Source organism: Herpailurus yagouaroundi, unplaced genomic scaffold, assembly GCF_014898765.1.
Source record: "Herpailurus yagouaroundi ecotype Mexico unplaced genomic scaffold, PumYag 185, whole genome shotgun sequence".
In the NCBI taxonomy this organism is placed as follows: domain Eukaryota; kingdom Metazoa; phylum Chordata; class Mammalia; order Carnivora; family Felidae; genus Herpailurus; species Herpailurus yagouaroundi.
The window spans coordinates 8,264,757-8,285,521 of NW_024412416.1; positions in this window are offsets into that span (position 1 = coordinate 8,264,757).

Below are 20,765 nucleotides of genomic sequence, written 5' to 3' on the forward strand. Positions count from 1 at the left end.
GTCTCTCTCTGTCTCAAAAATAAATAAACGTTAAAAAAAAAAAATTAAAAAAAAAAATCAGAAACTCTCCCCGCACTGCCACCACTGCCACCAGGGTGATAGGAAGGAATGAAAATGGGTAAATGGATCAAAATGCCAACCCTACCTGATTCCAGGAAAACCTTTGTTCTGGGGCAAGGTACTGAAACTTGTAACTGTCCTCCCTGTCTTCTTACTTATTGCAAGAACAGTGCTACTTTCTTGGCCCAGACTTCAGAGGCATGACCCCGCATTGTTCCTTGGTATCTTCTGCACTTTGACTTATTTGTTTTGTTTAAATATTTATTTATTTTTAATTATTCAAGTAGGATATGAATATATGTCATTAAAAATTCAAACAACTTCAGACAAATCAACTCTTCTATATCTAACAAAGGGAAATTCCCCTTGACCTCTTCTCATATCCCCTTCCAGATGAAGCATTATTTTCACATTGGTGCATATTCTTATCTTTCGCTATGCTTTTCTATGCATATATATTTATACGGAGAAGTAGGGAATTTGGTATATTTGTGTTTGCTTATGGGAATGAAGATGTTGTTCTGGAACTTGTTTTTGTTTTGTTTTGTTTTGTTTTGTTTTGTTTTGTTTTTAATAATACATCTGAAAGATTTTCCTACATCACTACACATAAATCTAGCTCATTTTTAAACTTCTACAATGTATTCAACCACAATTTTGATTTACCTATTTCCTCTATTTGGACATTTTGATTGCTTATAAGATCTTTTTTTATTGCTACGCAGCAGCAAATGTCTTTATATATGTATCTTTGTGCACATGCACACATCTTTGTGCAAATATTTCTTGGGCATATCCTAAAGGTGGAATTAAATGAATTGAGGTTATTTATATTTTAAGTGTTAATAGATATTGCCCAATTGTTCTCCAAAATAGCTGAATGAGTAGATATTCTCACTAGCAGTGTCTGAGATTATCCACGTCCTCATGGTCTTAAAAACACTTGATATTGTCAAACTTTCAATTTTTGGTCAATCTGGTAGGCAAGAAGTGTGTCTCCTTAATGAATTAATTTCATTTTCCTGATGTTTCATAACATTGAGCATATTTTCATCACTCCACGGCCCTTTGGATTTCTTTTCCTATAAACTACTTATACCCTTTGGCATATTTCTACGGATTCCATCTGATTGTTGACACTGGCCTCGAGTGGCCCCGCATCTGGTTGGGCCCAATCTCTAATTGACAGCATGTATGAGGGCATGGGCTCTGAACCCGGTTACAGCTAGATTCAAACCGCAGTTGTGCCGCTGCCTGCCTCAGCGTGGTGCTAGAGCAAGTGACACACATCTCCATCTTCTGCTTTCCCATCTGTGACATGAGTACATTGACGCCTATTATGCAAAGTGTATTGTGTGTATGCAAACCTGTGTTAAGATGAAGATACATGTGGGACGCCGGGGGGGGGGGGGGCTCAGTCAGTTGAGTGTCCAACTCTTGGTTTGGGCTCAGCTCGTGATCCCAGGGTCATGGGATCGAGCCCCGCGTTGGGCTCTGAGCTGAGCGTGGCACCTGCCTGAGGTTCTCCCTCTGTCTCCCTCTGCCCCTCTCTCCTGCTGGCATTCTCTCTCTCTCTCAAATGAAAACAAAAGGTGACGATACATGTAAAATGGCCGTTAGACCATTTTGATCTACCCAATGCAGGGATCAATTAATTCTACCCAGCTTTATTCTGCATTCCAGCCGGGTTCCAAGCTTGGGCTACTTAATTTGGTGTTTACCCCAACCCCCAGCAATGAGGGTAGCTGACTCACACACTTTAAATAAATCCCGGTGCTAAAGCTGATGCACTATATAGTTATTTCATTTCTCTGCTTAGATTCTGAACCTGACGTTTGGTTGGCCTCCTGAACTCACCATACCTTCATGTCTCTTCCTTCTATGCATGCCCACTTCCACTGTGCTTTGCCATCTGATTGCCATGCTATGAACCAGACTGTCGTCTCAGACCGAATCCCCAGCCCTCCCCCACTGCCATTACTCTTTCATTGACTGAACCAAGATTCGACCCCTTTATTTTCAGAGGCCTAAGCCCCTGCCCTTAACCAGTGCTAATAGCTCTACAAACATCACTCCTGGATCTCTGACTTAATCTCTCTGAGCTTCAGCTTCCTTATCTGTCTACAAAAGTAGTAATGCCAAGTGGGCACTTACTGTGGTGGGGATTCGGAGGAGATAATATTCTCAGCACAGTGTCACCAGCCCCCTCTTTGTCTTCTTGTCTCACCCACAAACTGTCACAAAAACAGCTTTAACTTTTCTTTCCTTGTTTGTTTTATTGTAATCCCTTTATATGGTAGATCCTCAGGACATAGTGGGTTTTATTAAGATTCAGCGGGCATGTGTCTGGCTCTTCCTTTTTAGACACAAAACCAGAGGCAAAATGTTCAAATGGTGATTACTGATTTTGATGAAAACTGGGGTAATGTTTGCTACCCGTGGTCTCATATTGTGGCTCTGGCTCAATGCGAAATGACCTGTTAAAAATTGAAACTTAGTTACTGGGATTTGGGAGATGAGATTTCATAGAGATTATTAATTTGCCAGAGAGACATACCCTAAACTAGATGAGAAATTTCCCTGGTCAGGGTGGCTGGCCTTTTGCATGTCGTTGTATCTTTGTCCATATAAAGGCCAGTGCCTTTGGCAAGGGAGCCTTGACTTTAAAAGAGTAAAAAAAAAAAATACAGGCTCCAAAGAGGTGGGTAAAATCTGACCGCTGAAAGTTTTCCGCGATATCCAGGAACCAAGAGAGGTTGGCACTATTGTTTGGTAAAGGAATCGATGGCATGATACCTACCAGGAGGGAATGTGACTACTCTGGCAGGTCAGTCCTCTAGGCAAGATGGTGAGAGGGAAGGGCTGGGAGACTGGGCATGTGTCTGTGGAAAGACAACCGAACACTTCCTTCACCTTTCACTTTGTGCCTCAAGGGACAAGTTCGTCATACTAGGAAACCAAGGCAGCTTAATCATTTCTCAAACAGATAGATTGTTTGACTTTTTAAATTGCCCTTTTTGCACTGAATTTTCCAGTTACTTTGATATGCTCCCTAGTCAGGACAAAAAATGGTGAAAAGGGAGGTCAAGAAAAAGGATGGATTTTGAGGAGTCTTACTTTGGTCAATTTTACATGAGAGGGTAAAGACCTTCCTTTTCCCACTGAATTTATTTTCTGAATTAATTAGATCCTGGAGTTACATGTCAGGTAAATGTTTGTTGACATGTGAGCTTGAAAATGAGCCCCATTGGCGCCTGGGTGGCGCAGTCGGTTAAGCGTCCGACTTCAGCCAGGTCACGATCTCGCGGTCCGTGAGTTCGAGCCCCGCGTCGGGCTCTGGGTTGATGGCTCAGAGCCTGGAGCCTGTTTCCGATTCTGTGTCTCCCTCTCTCTCTGCCCCTCCCCCGTTCATGCTCTGTCTCTCTCTGTCCCAAAAATAAATAAACGTTGAAAAAAAAAATTTAGAAAATGAGCCCCATTGGATCTCTGCTCCTCGGGACCCATATCTTCCCCTTGTCTTCCCATCTCACTCTCATTCTGTCCTAAATTCAGGTGTGTGTGTGTGTGTGTGTGTGTGTGTGTGTGTGTGTGTGTGTCTTCTTAATCACAGTTTCTTTCCAGCTGGATTGCAACCTTTCCTTTTTCTTGGTGAGACGCATTCACAAATACGTTGTAGAGGATGTGCTAATTAATGGATGTCCAAACATCTGGGAAGAAACAAGCAAAGTTACAGTTAACACACAATAAACAAATACAGAAAGGGCGGACAGTTTGAGCACATCAAAGACACCGCTTGGAGGAATTGTATACTCTCTCTGCACCTGTTTATCAGCACAGTTTCATTTGGAAGGAAGATGATTTTGTCTCACTCTTTGTGTGTCCTAACTTAATGCCTTACACCATAAACTAAATAAACCATTCTATATTCAGCAAGGGGGTCTCTTGGGAAGGGGAGGGATGAGGATTCTGTTGGCAATCCACAGACACCCAGGAGCTTTAGTGAAGGAGCATGCGTGTGTATGTATGCCCATGGATTAAGATGCTTCAACTCTGACTGTTCAGCCAGCCTGAAATGATTCCTTCTCATTCTCTTTCCTGGTTCTCGGTGTTCTAATTAGTTCTCCATACCATGTACCAGCAGGTCTGCCAAGCGATACAATAAGAATAATGAGACAAGGAGGGACAAGGAGGTTCTGCTTGACTTCAGACAGCTATTTATGGCATGGCTGCTATTCATGGCTGCTAGTTCTTACCTAGGCTTTACTTGCTAATTAAGAACTTGTTCCACCTTTATCCAATGTATTTCCTGACTTTGGACTAGCTTTGGCCACTTGAACCTTTTCCTTATGTGATCTGTCCAGCTCTTGACTCTTGGGTATCTCTCAAGAACGCTGGCCTATCTTTACCACAACGATTCTCCCCATCATGAGCTGCCTCCGCCATTTTGCTCTGCCGGCGGGTCTTCCCAGTGAAGACTGAACCCCATCCCATGAGCCTGTGCTCCTACAATTCTTCTCTATTCACCAGAAGTAAGGAGGATTACTGTCTATTATGTTTTTATGTAAATATTTCAGTGATTATAAAGTTGAGTTCACCAATGGTGCAAATTCTCAGTCACCATTAACTGCCAAAGCATTATTTTCAGAGACAAGTCAGGGAATAAGGTAACTCGGAAGAGCTTCTATTTTTAGTAATTCTTCTCTCCCCTCTAACATATCTCACAACATTCCTTAATGTGCCTATGTGAGACAGTGCCGACCTGGTTCTCTCTCTCAGACCTAGCATTACATACTTTCTTCTTTTACCTTAGCTTCTGGTTTCTAGTCTTCCTTTATTGCTGGCAATTTCCCAGATGTTCCTCTTTGGCTCTTCCTCCTCCTCTCTTGAATTTCTAATGGGGAGAGTACGCCCGGTCATGTCCTATGCCCTCAAACCATTTAATCCTGTGACTTCAGAATCATCTATTTTTGACAACTCCCGAGTCTACATTGCTAGCTGTGATTTTGCCCTGGTAACCAAAGTGGTTTATCCAATGATTTCCTCATTTGTGTTTTCTTTTTTTTTGTACCACCAGGTAGTTAAAAGCCACTGTGTTACACAGAATGATTCAGCAGAGAGGGTAAAAAGAGTTGAGACCACTGTGTTACAGTGGCTAAGCCCTAGGCCCAGCATGGCGCTGTGCCTGGAGAAGAAAGGGGTACCATTTATCTCACCAAAAGGCACTAACGCACCACCAAGTTGTGTGCTCATGGAGCTGTGCCTTCCAATAAGAGACCTCCTTTTTTAAGACATACAAAGGCAAATTAACCTGGAACTTCTACATTTTAAAGAAAGCTCCCCGAGAACATGGTCTTTGTGGGTCTCATTTGCTATTGTATTCTCAGCACTCTGAACAGTGCCTGGAACGCAGGAGGTGTTCAGTAATATTTGGGAAATAAGTGACAGAAAAAAAAAAACACCCTCTTCCAAAATCTGTTGTTCTACTTTAGATGAATTCAACTAATGACGAGACTAACTAGGTGTGAAAAACTGGGAGTTGGAGAAACGATCTGAGATCAAAACTTCAAAAGTTATTGAGAATAATAAAAATAATAGCCAAATTTATTGAACACTAAGTGATAGGCACATTTAAGTTTAATCCTGATATGAACCGTGTAAGGAAGATGCTGGTATTATCTCCATCTTATACATGGGGAAACTGAGGCACACAGAATCTATGTAACTTGAGTGAGGCCATGTGGCTACAATAGTGTCCAGCAGACCAGGCATGCCACAGAGTACGTGGGCAGAAATAAGTGGCAGAATGAGAAGTCTTAGGAACAGAGTGCCTGACTGGGAGTGCCATGGTTTGGAATGGGTGTCTAGGCATATATTGATTCATGTGGCTCCAGGATGGTATGCAAAGCCCTTTCAAGGGATAGCTGCATGATTTATCACCTAAACTGGGACACTTTTTATAACAGAATGGGTTGACAGGCGTAAACAGGCCCCCACTGAGCCAGCTGAGACACATGGGAACCCAACTTCTCTCCTCCTGTGGTATGGGCTCTAGTCACACTAAAACATCTTGTTCTACTTTTACTCATGCGTTTTCCACTTCTCATTTTGAACTCGCCCACCTGGTGTCTTGGCAAGAACACAGTAAACACATGTTGAGTCGGATTTATTATCCACTGACGATTGTGACATTGAATTATCTCATTCAGGATGCACGATGGTATGATAATTATGATGTCATGGGGCATTTTGTCAACATTTTTTATCAATTTCAAAATAATGTAAATAGTATTGACTACACAAAATCAATAAGAAAAGCAAGCAGAAAAAATATGGTAACTGAGTTAAGGTCCTTGTTCTGATAGACTTGTTTTATTGGGAGGAAGTTACTTAACCGTCTGGATGTCTTTGTACTTGTTTTAAAGATGGATGAATCATCATTGGAGATCCTAAAGGTCACACTTCCTAAAATATGTCTGTTAATGCTTCAAAGAATCTCAAAATGTTACCCACAGCCATTGTCTTCTCTGCAAACCAAGACCATGTGATGCGATGTGATGGAAATGCTTTCCATCTACTAAGAGATAACAGGAATCAGAAAATGCATGGTGTTGAGAGGTTACTTGTCCATAAAGTTGTTATAATTACAAGACAGTTATGACTAGAAATAAATATCCATTTGAAATGGCTGTATTTTCTTTCTAAAAGTAAACTTTTTTTATTATAGAACAGATTCAGATCTGCAGAATTTCCATGAAGATAGTACAGAGAGTCTTTATAACCCACATTCAGTTTCTGCTTATTAACATTTTACATTAGTATGGTGCATTTGTCACATTTCATTAACCAATATTGATGCACTATTATTAACATTTCTCTGTAAGTAAGGTCCCCCCCAGCCCCTCCCCCCTCCACATAGCTGTTTTCAAAATACCCTCTTCTTTGGTTTTCTGAGGTTTAAATATAATATACATAGGCACAGCTTTTTTGTTACCTGTTCTGCTTAGTGTTTTGAATCTGTGATTTGGTGTCTATCATTAATTTTGGAAAGTTCCCCATGCATATCAGTTTATGTATTTCTCCATTCTCTCTTCAGGGATTATAACCACATTTATGTTACACCTTTTGAAAGTACTCTTCTTGATTGTTCTGTTCTTTTTAAAAAACAATGTTTTTTTTCTTTCTATTTCAGTTTGGTAAATTTCTATCTTCAAACCTACTGATTCTTTGCTTTAACTTTGACCAGTAGACTGATGAGCCCATAGAAAACATTCTTTATATACTTTGCAGTGGTATTTTTTTCCTTTATTTCTACCCTTTCCTTTTGGTTTGTTCTTAGAATTTTCATCTTGGCCTACTTTACTCATCTGTTCTCTCATGTGGTCTCCTTTTTTCCCTTAGAGCCTTTAACATATTAATCATAATTATTTAAAATTTTTAAGTGTTTATTTATTCTTGCGAGAGAAAGGCACAGAGCATAAGTGGGGGAAGGGCAGAGAGAGAGGGAGACACAGAATCCAAAGCAGGCTCCAGGCTCTGAGCTGCCAGCACAGAGCCCAACATGGGGCTGGAACTCACGAACTGTGAGATCATGACCTGAGCCAAAGTTGGAAACTTAACCAACTGAGCCATGCACGTGCCCTTAATCATAATTATTTAAAATTCCCTGTGTTATAATTCCAGTGTTTGTATCGTATCTGAGGTGGGCTTTGATGCACAACCAACCGCTTCAGACCCTGTTTCTTTCTTGCCTTATAGTATGCCTTGTAACTGTTTGTTGAAAGCTGGAGATGATGTATTCAGTAACAGGAATTGAGATAAGTAGGACTTCAGCGTGAAGTTTTATGTTAGAGTGGAAGCTGGTTTTTGTTTAATTTTTTTGTAGCTGTAGGTGTCATAGGCTTCCTATTCCTCTAGTGCTCTTGTTTTTTGTCTCCCCTCTTAACATTGGGTCCCTTAAGTACTTCTCCAAGAGAGTCTGTGTCTTGCCATTATTTCATCTGTAATCTATACAACCATTATGGCGCTGGGGCCATGTTCCTATAAGGCCTGAGGAAAGGGGGGTATTCCACCAACATTCACTTCAACCCCAGTCTTCTTATGAGCTTGCTTCTCTGATCTCTCACATCCAGAAGTGTTTCTTTTTTTAGAGTCCTTCCTTTCCTTTGATGAGAAAGGAAGTCTAGACAGAATACATTCTCCCATGGCTCCAGACAAAGTTTTGTTAATGTCTTTTCCTCCAGAGAGTACGCCTTTGTTATAGGGAAGCCTCTGGTCATATTTCACAAGGATTACTCTTTCTCTCTTCCTACCAGCGCCAGGAGGGGATCTTTCTAGACCTTCGCCATGTGAAGATTCCTGTACATTCATGAAGGCAAGTCCCACGAAAGTGTGGAAGTCCTAAGATAGCAACCCAAAGGGTTCTTTCACTCAAGTTAGGCCACATTCACTCTCCAAGAGCTCATTAAAATGATTATTTAAGTGTTTCTACCAATTTAGTGGTAGATTTTAGTGGTTTCTCCTCTCTGTAAGCAGATCTTGGTTGTGAGTTTTTGAATTCACTTATCTCCAGATTCCAGGCTGGTCATTTGCTCTGAAAAATCCTTTCTCTGATGAGTCCACAGAAGTCCTTTGTTTTTTGATTTATCCAGCTTTTTCTTGTAAGGATGGGAGTGATAAGTTCAAAGTTCTTTACATGTCAGAGCTAAAACTGGAAGTCTCTGCATTTTCTTTTGAACCTCTGACGACCTCACATTCTCATACTCTCTTAGAGAGGGGTTAATAATGATGATTATCATTGTAAACAACTGAACCATCAGAGACAATGTAGAGTAGCTCCTCACCTGGACAGTGTCATGCTTCATGCCTGTGGCTGGGGAATCACATCAACCATTTTCCCTAACTTGGTTTTGCCCTGGAGATATCTGGTTTTAAATAGATGCTTGAGAACAGGAGCTTTCATGGATGGGCTCTATTTGAGGATGTCACCATTATATTTGCATTTTATAATTGTTTCTCCAAAGGGTGTTGTGAGCTGAATCATAGCAGAGTCATCTCTCCTTCCCACCCTCCTCTCTATCTTTATCGTGCTGGATTGAAGAATTTTAACTACCTTTATTTCCATCCTCCAAAGGGATCCTTGGATGCCTGCAACCACAGCTTATTGCCAAATCATTGCATTCCTTTAAGATTGCGAGTTCCTGGGAGCCCAGTGAAGCACTGAGGAAAGAATTTTCAGGAAGCAGATGATAGTTCAGGGGTACTGATTCCCTGCCACTTCCTCTGCCCCACCTCCTCCTATTAAAAAAAAAAAAAACCCAGAATGATAAAACACTGTCCAGAATTTTTAAAATCCCAAAGGGATTCTAAATGTTCACTATTACAGCACACACATTTATACACAAAGAGATTTGAAGGTTTTCTGATTTCAATTAAGATTATTATCTTGTCTGAGTGATGGTTTCTCCTTTTTTTCCCTCCAGAAATCCCTTTGGCTGATCTATTTTAAAAGAGCATTAGCTAGGGATAACTAGGCTTACTTGTATTGAGTGTACTTTTCCTTCCAGGTCTCTTTGTCTTAAATTCTGAAGTCGCTTTTCCTATCCTGCTAAAGGTTAGTGGCTTGAAATCAAGGACATGAGTCATTGTTACTCTTCATGTAAAAGATAAGCTCTGTGGCTTTTGTGGCAAAAAATGTAAAAAATTCTAGAAATAAAGTAGAAGTCAGAGACATCATTTGGGGCTCTGAAAAGCCCTTTACTCTCTAAATCGGAAGACCAAGGTCAAATTGCTATCGTGCCTATTAGTACCTGGGTTTCATTGGTCGAATTATGAAACCTCTGAGCCTCAGTTTCCCTGTCTGTCAAATGGGAGTGATAATACCTGCCCTTTCATCTGTCAGGGAAGTTTTATTGATATGCATAAGTATCAGGTCTCTGTGAAGCATCGTGTACGTAAATGTTTGTGGTATACTTCCTTTAGCAGTATTTGAACATGGTAGCTCAATAAATGTTCTGAAAAAATCATGGGTGTTTGCTGGTGTGGGGATATCCTCATAAACTTGTAACACTTGGTGGAATGTGAGCCAGAAAACTTTCCTCAATACACATTGAAGAACAGTGAAAAACTTTTGATTGAAGGGACTGATGATACATCCCAAATAATACATTCAGCTCCCTAACAGAATGTTTCCAAAGCAAAATGCTACTTAGATTCATAGGTTCTTACAACAAATTATGCAAGGGGAATATATTGCAATTCATCTTTTAATAGAGACATATCATTCATAATTTATGATAAGGACCCAGGTAACTACTATTAATAGGTATGAAATTCAAACATCACTGATTAATACCTTAAAATATTGTCTTTCCATATTGTTTTTAAGAAGCTTCCCCTGTATGTTTGACGTACTGTATTTACTGGACCAAACACAGCTGTGAATATCTAATATACTAATTGGCCTTGTTCTGATCCCAGTTTTCAAATACTCCTCATACAAAATTACACATATGAAGTATATATTTAAATGTGTGTGTATGTGTGTGTGTGTGTCTGTGTGTGAGAGAGAGAGAGAGAGAGAGAGAGAGAATAGAGACAGAGTGTGCAACTCATACAAAATACGTTCATACCAAGTACACACGTGAGTATTTCAAAATCAGTCTGATTTTAATTTGTTTAATTTATAATATTCATGGCCTTTAGAGAGAGTTTTCTTTTCTTGCTTTCCCCACTAAAAAGCCTCTGGCGGGGCGCCTGGGTGGCTCAGTCGATTGGGCGTCCAACTTCGGCTCAGGTCATGATCTCACGATTTGTGAGTTCGAGCCCCGTGTTGGCTTCTGTGCTGACAGCTCAGAGCCTGAAGCCTGCTGCGGATTCTGTGTCTCCCTCTCTCTCTCTGCCCCTCCCCTGTTCAATCTCTGTCTCTCTCTGTCTCAAAAATAAATAAAACATTAAAAAATTTTTAAAAATAAATAAAAGGCCTCTGGCATCCAAGTCCCACACATTCAGCCATCACATGGGGAATTTAATTTCAGATTACTAATTTCAGATCATGCTAATGATGTTTTTTTTGACCAGTCGGTGCCTGAAAGCATCTTAAATTTAAAAGAGGTCAGTCACGGGGCGCCTGGGTGGCGCAGTCGGTTAAGCGTCCGACTTCAGCCAGGTCACGATCTCGCAGTCCGTGAGTTCGAGCCCCACGTCGGGCTCTGAGCTGATGGCTCAGAGCCTGGAGCCTGTTTCCGATTCTGTGTCTCCCTCTCTCTCTGCCCCTCGCCCGTTCATGCTCTGTCTCTCTCTGTCCCCAAAATAAATAAACGTTGAAAAAAAAATTAAAAAAAAAAAATAAATAAAAAAATAAAAGAGGTCAGTCAGTTTCTGTATCTCTGGACTTTTGCTATTAAACTCTCTTCTTTGTGCTCAATCTCTCATAATATCACTGTCACAGAATATTTGTCCATTGTGAAGTATTTATAGCCCTCCTACATAACACACACACACACACACACACACACACACACACACGCACACACAGTGGAAACTGAGTTCCAGAACAGTTCATGGATTTGCATGAAGTCACACGTACCTTTGCTGACTTGGGACTTGAATGTCTAAGCCTTCTAAGTCTCCACTGCTTTCTTCTTCTTCCTTTTTTTAAAAATTATTTTAAGTTTATTTTTTTATTTTTGAGAGAGACAGAGGGAGTGAGCAGGGGAGGTGTGGAGAGAGAGGGAGAGAGAGAGAACCCCAAGAAGGTTCTGCACTGTCAGTGCAGTGAGCCTGATGTGGGGCTCAAACTCACAAACCGTGAGATCATGACCCCAGCTTAACCGACTGAGCCACCGAGGTGCCCCTCTGCTGCTGTCTTCATATGAGATGATTTTGATCTCCAACTTCTAACCCTGATTTCAGGAGAGCAAAATGCACGGCTTGGTTTCTCTCGCCAGTGTATTCAAATAGAGAATGAGGCGTAGAACGCATTTTACCTTCCAACTGGAAAGCCTAGTGATAGGCTACTCTTTCTGGCTGAAGAATTTAAATCAGTCTTCCTCTTCAGTGTCCTCAATTGTTCACTGCCACGGAGTGGGAAGATTTGAAGGAACATTCTTTTAGTTTCTGAAGACCTCTTTCTTTTTAATTGAGCTCTAAGTCTCAAAAATGTATTGTTAAGGTCTTAAATTTTATGAGGTTTTAAAAAATGTGTAGTTACTTATTTTGAGAGAAAGAGACAAGAAGAGAGAGAGACAATGAGTGTGGGAGGGGGAGAGAGAGAGGAAGACAGAACCCCAAGCAGGCTCCGCCCTGCCAGTGCAGAGCCTGAGGTGGGGCTCGATCTCATAAGTGTGAAATCATGACCTGAGCCGAAACCAAGGGTTGGACACTTAACCGCCTGAGCCACCCAGACTCCACAAATTTCATGAGTTTTGAGTATTGAATATATCTGTGTAATGGCTACCCCAATCGAGATACAGAACATTTCCACCTGCCCAGAAACTCTCCTCATGATCTTTTTCAGTCATTCTCCATCCCAAACTCTAAGGAGGCAATTATCTCCTGATTGTATATATTCATTAGTGCCTCAGTTATTTTTCATATTATTCGCATAGCTTGGGGATTGGTCCATAGTATTGTATATATCATTAGTTTCTTCATTTTGTTGCTGAGGAATATTCCGTCATAGTGACATGCTTCACTGCGTTTATCCATATACCTTTTGGTGGCTGTTTTCAAGTTGAGGTTATTGTGAGCAAAGCTGCTTTAAACTTTCTTGCATTTGTGTTGTGTGGATACATGTTTTTATTTCTCTTGAGTATATACCTAGGATTGCAACTGTTGGGGTGTAGGCTATATGTATACTTAACTTCATAAAAGAATTACCAAAGAGTTTCCAAAGTGATTTCTACAAGCAGTTTATAAGAATTTTGGTTGTTTCATTTCCTCTATCACGCTTGATATTATAAATCTTTTTATGTTAACCATTCCAGAATATATTAAATGGCTTTTTAATGTGCCTTCAATTAACATTTCCCTGAGGACTAATTTAGTGTCTTATCATAAGCTTATTGTCTATTCATATGGTTTCTTTGTGACTTATCTGTAATCTTAAGTCTTTGGACCATTTTGAAAACTGCATTTTATTGTTTTTATTGGTGTTGTTATGATTTCTAGGAATTCTTTATATATTCTGGTACAATTTCCTTGTCCAATATTATATGTTGTAAACTTTTTCTTCTTGTCTACTACTTGCCAACTTATTTTGTTCATGGTGCTTAATTATGAATGCACATTTTTAACATTGATGAAGTCCTATCGGGTATATTTTTCTTTTACGATTAGTGATTTCTGTGTTCCATTTAAGAAAATTTTGCCCAATCCAAGGTTGTGATGATATGGCACTATATTTTCTTCTAGAAGTTTTATGGTTTTAACTTTTACCTTTAGGTCTCTGTGCCATCTCAAATTATTATTTATTTATTTATTTATTTTTGCACGGAGAGAGTTTGAGGTCAAGAATTAGATTATTTGGACATTTATTTGTTCTAGTACCATTTTTTAGGAAGAACAGTCTTACTTCATTTATTTATTGAAATTGGCATATGAAAACCTTTTTTTAAGCACTGGAAAATGATATTGCTGGTGTTCGTGCATTTCAGAGACATGTGGATGACTTCATCCATATGTTAAATATTATGGATCATATCACCATGCCTTTGCGTGTGCAATTTTGTATGCCACAATATCATATTTTTCTTAGTACTACCACAAACACAGCTTAATAGGCTCAGAAATCGTCCAGGAATTTTCCCATATGGTAAAACTAACTACCTCTTGGGCGCTGTGAATTTCTCTTTCAAAATACTTGTCTTACTGCACGTTAATTTTCTCTCTATTTGACTGTCTCCACGAGAAGACAGTGATTTGCTTGAAGACAGCCTTGTCTTTTTATCTCTGTATCCTTAGTACTTAGCACTGCGACAGGGAAAAAAGGTAGCCACTCAATGCGTGGTGTTAATCAAATTTGTCCTGGATATTCCACAGAAGTGGAACATCATAGGCTTTGCAGTGAGATCCTTTTGATTCCTAATCTTGTTTCTGCCACTCACTAGCAATTTAAATTGGAGCAAGTTATTTACTGCTAATAAACTTACAGATATTTAGAACTATGTTAGGATATTTGTAACAAATAAAAGAAATAATGTCTAGTACACAGCCGTGCTGCTAAATAAATGATAACGTATTCTTTTGGCATGAAAAGGGCAAATGAAAAGCTTATATAAGAGCTCTGCTAATTACCTACTCTAATATCCGGAGATATTTGACTTAAGAGTTAGGGAGAAAATGCTATGCTGTCTTCTGTCCCTAAACACAGAGTAACAATTTGGACACAGTAGCCACAACATTGTTTCAGAGTGGAACCTGCTGTATAATCTATTCTGTATCTATCAGGTCACAGCAAAAATAGTGAAAACGAAGAAATCAAGTCTTGGAATAATGATATCACAGCATCATGGAATTTAACCAAGGCAAAACGTCTTCCAGATTACAAAGCTGTAATTCTATATGGGCGTCCTAGGGACATGATACAAAGAAGAGTAAAACACATCCTTATAACCCTTGGGCCCCGTTTCACATGACTTTCAGGGAAGGCACATTAGCTATTAGGCAGGCAGGCCAGAAAGCCATATTCCTAGGTCGACTCCCAAGAACTACCCACCACACTCTCCTCAGGTTATGTTATTTGCTCTGTATCTGTCCCACTTAGAGGCACTTGAGAAGCTTACAGAATTGCAGTATTTACCCTCTGAAATGCTTTTAAGTAGCATTTTAAATACACAATTTCCCAACATCACAACCACTTATGGTACCCGTTCAGCATGGAGTGTATAAATCACTTCCTCGCTCATTGGCTTTCACGTGTGCTGAATACTTTTCTAAATTGACCTGGTACCTATTAAACCTGAAGTGGACTTTTAAGATCTGAAGAACATTTAATCAATGGGGCATTAGACTGAATAAATTATAGCTGAGATGAATTCCTTAAATTGATACCATCTTTAATGAGCATTGCACTTGATTTAATAATCTATTTATTAAATACATAAAAAAATGCTAAATTGAACATTTGCCTCAGAGCAAGCAATTAGGACCATTTTCATTCCATATTTATTTTCCCAAGTTGAGACAATATTTGTTAAGTCTTAAGCACATTGAATAAATCTTTGAATCATTTGTTTTTTTCAATAAAACTCTACATGTTAAATCTTAGTGTTGGTTACACTCAGCTCCTTGCTAAATTATAGAAAGTGCTAACAAGCATGAAGGAAGATTTACTGATTCTACAATCACTAGTATTGAATCTGTAGTGAGTTTCAAAATCTGCATAATATTTAATAAATCGGGGTTAAGACTGGTTAAATCTTTTTAACCTCTTTTAAATCCAATGAAGAATGTGTTAAAGAGTCCCTGTCATATGGAAGCAAACTTTAAAAGAATATACTATTTTTTTCCCACCAATCTCATTAAACTGACACATGCGGGTTTTGTTTTGATTTTCCTTATTTCCTTTTGAATTATTGCAGGTTACTACTTACATATTTATGTGTAAAAAGTAGCTTTCTTGTTCCTCAATCCCTTCTCCCTCTGGGCTGATTCAATTCCTAAAGGCCTCGCACAAACCATGGAAAATTGCAGTGTGTCCTTTCCAGTAGGTCTGTAGACAAACCCGAATGTTCCCAATTTGAGCTTCCTGCCCCTTTGTTTCCAAATCCTTGATGAAAATGAACAATTCATCCCATTCTGATGTATAAATCTCTTATTCCAGTACATCAAGATAAAGGTCGTAGACTACATTAATAATGATTCCTTACTTGTGTTACTAATAACATCTTACATTTTTAACCCTGAAACTATTTTAAAAATCTAATTTACTCTTCTCTACGGATGCCAGGCCAGATACTCATCTTATATAACTCAATGGGGATCATTTATCTCCCCTCATTTCTGGGAGAAAAAGCCAGCCTGAGATGGCAGTTTATTTTCCATATTTCATTGTGCCTGAGTAATGAAACCAGGCTAGCCAATTCTAATCAATCAATGAATATTTATTAAGCTCCTACTAAGTGTTCACATTTTTTCTTGTGCAGAAGAGTCTATTTTCAGAGCACCACAATCTGATTAGGCAAATCCGTTCAATTCAACAAATATTTCGTGAGTGCCTATTGAGCGTGGCATAATATCAGGTAACTGATATAAAGATAAAAAAAAATATGATGAGTTCCCTCTGAAACACTGCTATCTACTTGTGTGGGGCAGAGAGGTGAAAAGAGACGTGTTAGAAATATGATGAAGATTATGGGGCGCCTGGGTGGCGCAGTCGGTTAAGCGTCCGACTTCAGCCAGGGCACGCTCTCGCGAGATCTCGCGTGATCTCGCGTGAGTTCGAGCCCCGCGTCGGGCTCTGGGCTGATGGCTCGGAGCCTGGAGCCTGTTTCCGATTCTGTGTCTCCCTCTCTCTCTGCTCCTCCCCCGTTCATGCTCTGTCTCTCTCTGTCCCAAAAATAAATAAAACGTTGAAAAAAAAATTAAAAAAAAAAAAGAAATATGATGAAGATTTTATCTTCATTAAACCGTAGGAAGCATGGTGTTGAGTAATGAGGGACACAGGAGAATATGCTGAAGTCAGATTTTATTTTATTTATTTATTTTCCAGTGTCATTAAGGTATAATTGACAAATAAAATTGTGATATACTTAAAATGTACAAAATGATGATTTGATAGAAATATACATCGTAAAAGGATTCCCCCATGGAGTTAATTAATGCACCCATCACCCCACTTTATTATTATTATTGTTGTTATTATTAATTTTTATTTATTATTATTATTGAAAACATTTAAATTCTATTCCCTGAGCAATTATGCTAAAACACTACATAACAATTATTATACTAAAATTATAATTTTAATTCTACAATGCAATGTTATCAGCTATTGTCTCCATGTTATATATTAGATCTTCAGAACTTATTCATCTCATAACTGAAAGTTTGTACTCTTATTAATCTTGCCTATTTCTCCCAACTTCCAGTCTCTGTTATACTCTGTTTCTATGAGATTGACTCTTTTTTTCCCCCAGGTGTTAGTGATTCCATGCGGTATTTGTCTTTTTCTTTCTGGCTTATTTCATTTAGCACAATGCCCTCCAGATTCATCCATGTTTTCCCAAATGCTAAATGTCCTCCTTTTTTTTTTTTTTGTTTTTAAAAAGTTGAATAATATTCCACTGTCTATATACCACATCTTCTTATCCATTCATTGGTTGGTGAGCATTTGGGCTCTGTTTGTAGTTTGGCTATTGTTAATAATGCTGCTGTAAACATACTTAAGTCTGTACTTTTGTATCTTTTGGATAAATCCTACAGCACAATTACTGGATCTTAGGGTAGGTCTATTTTAGTTTTTTGAGGAATCTGCATACTGTTCTCCAGAGTGGCTACACCAGTTTGCATCCCCACCAACAGTGTAAGAGGCTACCCCTTTCTCCACATCATCACCAATACCTGTTGTTTTGTCTGTTATTAATTTCAGCCATTCTGACAGGTGGTATCTCATTGTGGTTTTAATTTTTATTACCCTAATGATGAGTGATGTTGAGCATCTTTTCATGTGCCTGTTAGCCATCTTGATGTCTTCTCTGGAAAAGTGTATATTCATGCCTTCTGCCCATTTCTTAACTGGGTTGTTTGTTTTTTTGGGTGTTGAGTTTTATAAGTTCTTTATAGATTTTGGATACTAACCCTTTATCTGATGTGTCATTTGCAAATATCTTCTCCCATTCCATCGGTTGCCTTTTAGTTTTGCTGATTGTTGCCTTTGCTGTGCAGAAGCTTTTTATTTTGATGAGGTCCCAGTAGTTCATGTTTGCTTTCATTTCCCTTGCTTTGAGGGACGTGTCTGGTTAGAAGTTGCTGCAATTGAGGTCAGAGAGGTTGCTGCCTTTGTTCTTCTCCAGAATTTTAATAGTTTCCTATCTCACATTTAGGTCTTTCATCCATTTTGAATTTCTGTGTGTGTATGGTGTAAGAAAGTGATCCAGTTTCACTTTTTGCACATCTCCATCCAGTTTTTGAAACATCATTTGTTGGAGACTATCTTTTTTTCCATTGGGTATTCTTTCTTGCTTTGTCAAAGATTAGTTGGCCATATAGTTGTTTTGATTGCTATAGATTTTGTAATATAGTTTCAAATCAAAAAGTGTGAAGCCTCTGGCTTTGTTCTTCTTTCTTATTATTGCTTTGGCTGTTTGGTATTATTTGTGGTTTCATAAAAATTTTGGATTATTTTTTTTCTATTTCAGTGATGAATGACATTAGAATTTTGATAGGGATTGAATTGAAACTGTAGATCACTTTGGGTAGTGTGGACATTTTAACCATATTATTAATTCTTCCAATCCATGAACATAGACTACCTTTCCTTTATTTGTGTCCTCTTAAATTTCTTTCAGTAATTTATTATAATCTTCTTTGTATAAATCTTTTACCTCCTTGGTAGAATTTATTTCTAAATGTTATATTTTTTTGATGTAACTGTAAATGAGATTGTTTTCTTAATTTCTCTTTCTGACAGCTCACTATTGGTGTATAGAAATGCAACTAATTGTTGTATATTGAGTTTGTATCCTGCAACTTAGTGGAAATTGTTTATTAGTGGTAGCAGCTTTTTGGTGGGCTTTTTAGGGTTTTCTATATAATATATTATGTTGTCTGTAAATAGAGACAAGTTTACTTCTTCCTTTCTGATTTGGATACTTTTTATTTTTTTCCCCCTAACTGCTCTTCTAGGACTATGCTGAATAAAAGTGGTGACGGTGGGCATTTTTGTCCTGTTCTTGATCTTAGAGGAAAGGCTTTCAGCTTTTCGCTGATAAGTATGCTCTTACCTGTGAACTTGCCATATAAAGTCCTTATTATGTTGAGGAACATTCTCTCTATACCCAGTTTGTTGAGAATATTTAATCATGAAAAAGTGTTAAATTGTGCCAAATGCTTTTTCTGGATCAATTAAGATGATCATATGATTTTTATCTTTCACTTTATTAATGTGGTGTTTCACATTTGTTGATTTGTGGGTGCATCCCTGGGATAAATCCCACTTGATCATGATGTATGACACTTTTAATGTATTGCTGAATTCAGTTTGCTAATATTGTGTCGAGGATTTTTTGTCTATGTTCGTCAGGGATATTGTCTTGTAATTTTCTTTTCTTGTAGTGTCCTTGTCTGGCTTTGATAGCAGGGTAATGCTGTCTGAGGCCAGACATTATATGACATTAAATGCCATGATGAAGAGAAGAGAAACCCAAATGTGCATAAAAGGATATTGATGATAATTTCGAAGGAAAGGGGGAAGAATAAAAAATGATTGTAGGGCACCTGGGTGGCTCAGTCAGTTAAGCATCCAACTTTTGATTTCAGTTCAGGTAAGGATTCTAGGGTCATGTAATTGAGCCCCCTGATGATCATGGAGCTTGCTTATGATTCTCTCTCCCTCCCTCTCTCTCTCTCTCTCTCTCTCTCTCTCTCTCTCTCTCTCCCTCTGCCCCTCCCCTGCTCATATTCTTTATCTGTCAAAATAAACACATACACCTAAAAAAAAGGAGAAAAAAGAGCTCAATTATTTAACAAACTAAGTTGGAGATACCAGCTAGAAATCTACATGCAAAGACCTAACAGCAGTTGAAATTTAGGAGTAGAGTTATGGGAAATGAGGAACCAGGAAGCGACATATTTGGAAGTCATCTGCTCAGATAGCATAGCCAAATCTAGGAGGTTGCAAAAGGAGTAAGCAAAGAAAGACAAGAGTGGACAAGACGTGTGTTTGGAATTTTAAGGTGACTACCTGACTAGAGTAAAAGGATTATATTTATAAGTAAAACAAAATAATGTGGGATTGTAGTAAGGTTGGCAATTAGGAATTTGAAATTCAAATATACACATTATAGTAAAGAAATGCATTAGATTTTTTTTGAATTTTTATTTTTATACAAGGTATACAAGAATATATTTATCTAGTAAAATTTTCAAACAAAAAAAAAACTACATAGAATAAAAAGGAAAAGGCTTTCTCTTCTTTTCCTTGCAGTTCATCTCATGATAACAGCTTGGGATGTAACCTTCTATAAAAATACCTTAGGATATTTATAACTTTTTATTTTGAAATAAATAAGACAGTAAGTTGCTAAAATAGGATAGTGAGCTCCCACCGACCCTTCACCTACTTTCTCTGAGTAATAACATCTTGCACAGACACAGTACAGTATCAAAAACAAGAATAGCAGAAGTGGGCTATCGGGGTGAACAGGTTGCATATGGAAGATGTATATGATAAATAGCACACTGGATGGACTGTAGCCAAGAGACAATCATGTCACATTATGGCAGGAGGTCCAACCAGTTGGACTATGTTACCAGTTGAAAGGATAAAGGATGACATCAGGATAGTGCAGCTAAGAAGGAGAGGCACCAAATGACCTGACTGACAAGGGTTTGGAAGAGAAATGAGACTGGAGGTCAGGGGAACTACACTGATAATGACTGGAAGCAGAAGAAATTGAAGGTATAGAAGAAAAAGAGATAAACTGGTTGATAGGATAGAGAGATTGTTGTGTGCTCCAGCCCTGAGAATGCTGAATGGGGTGTTGAAA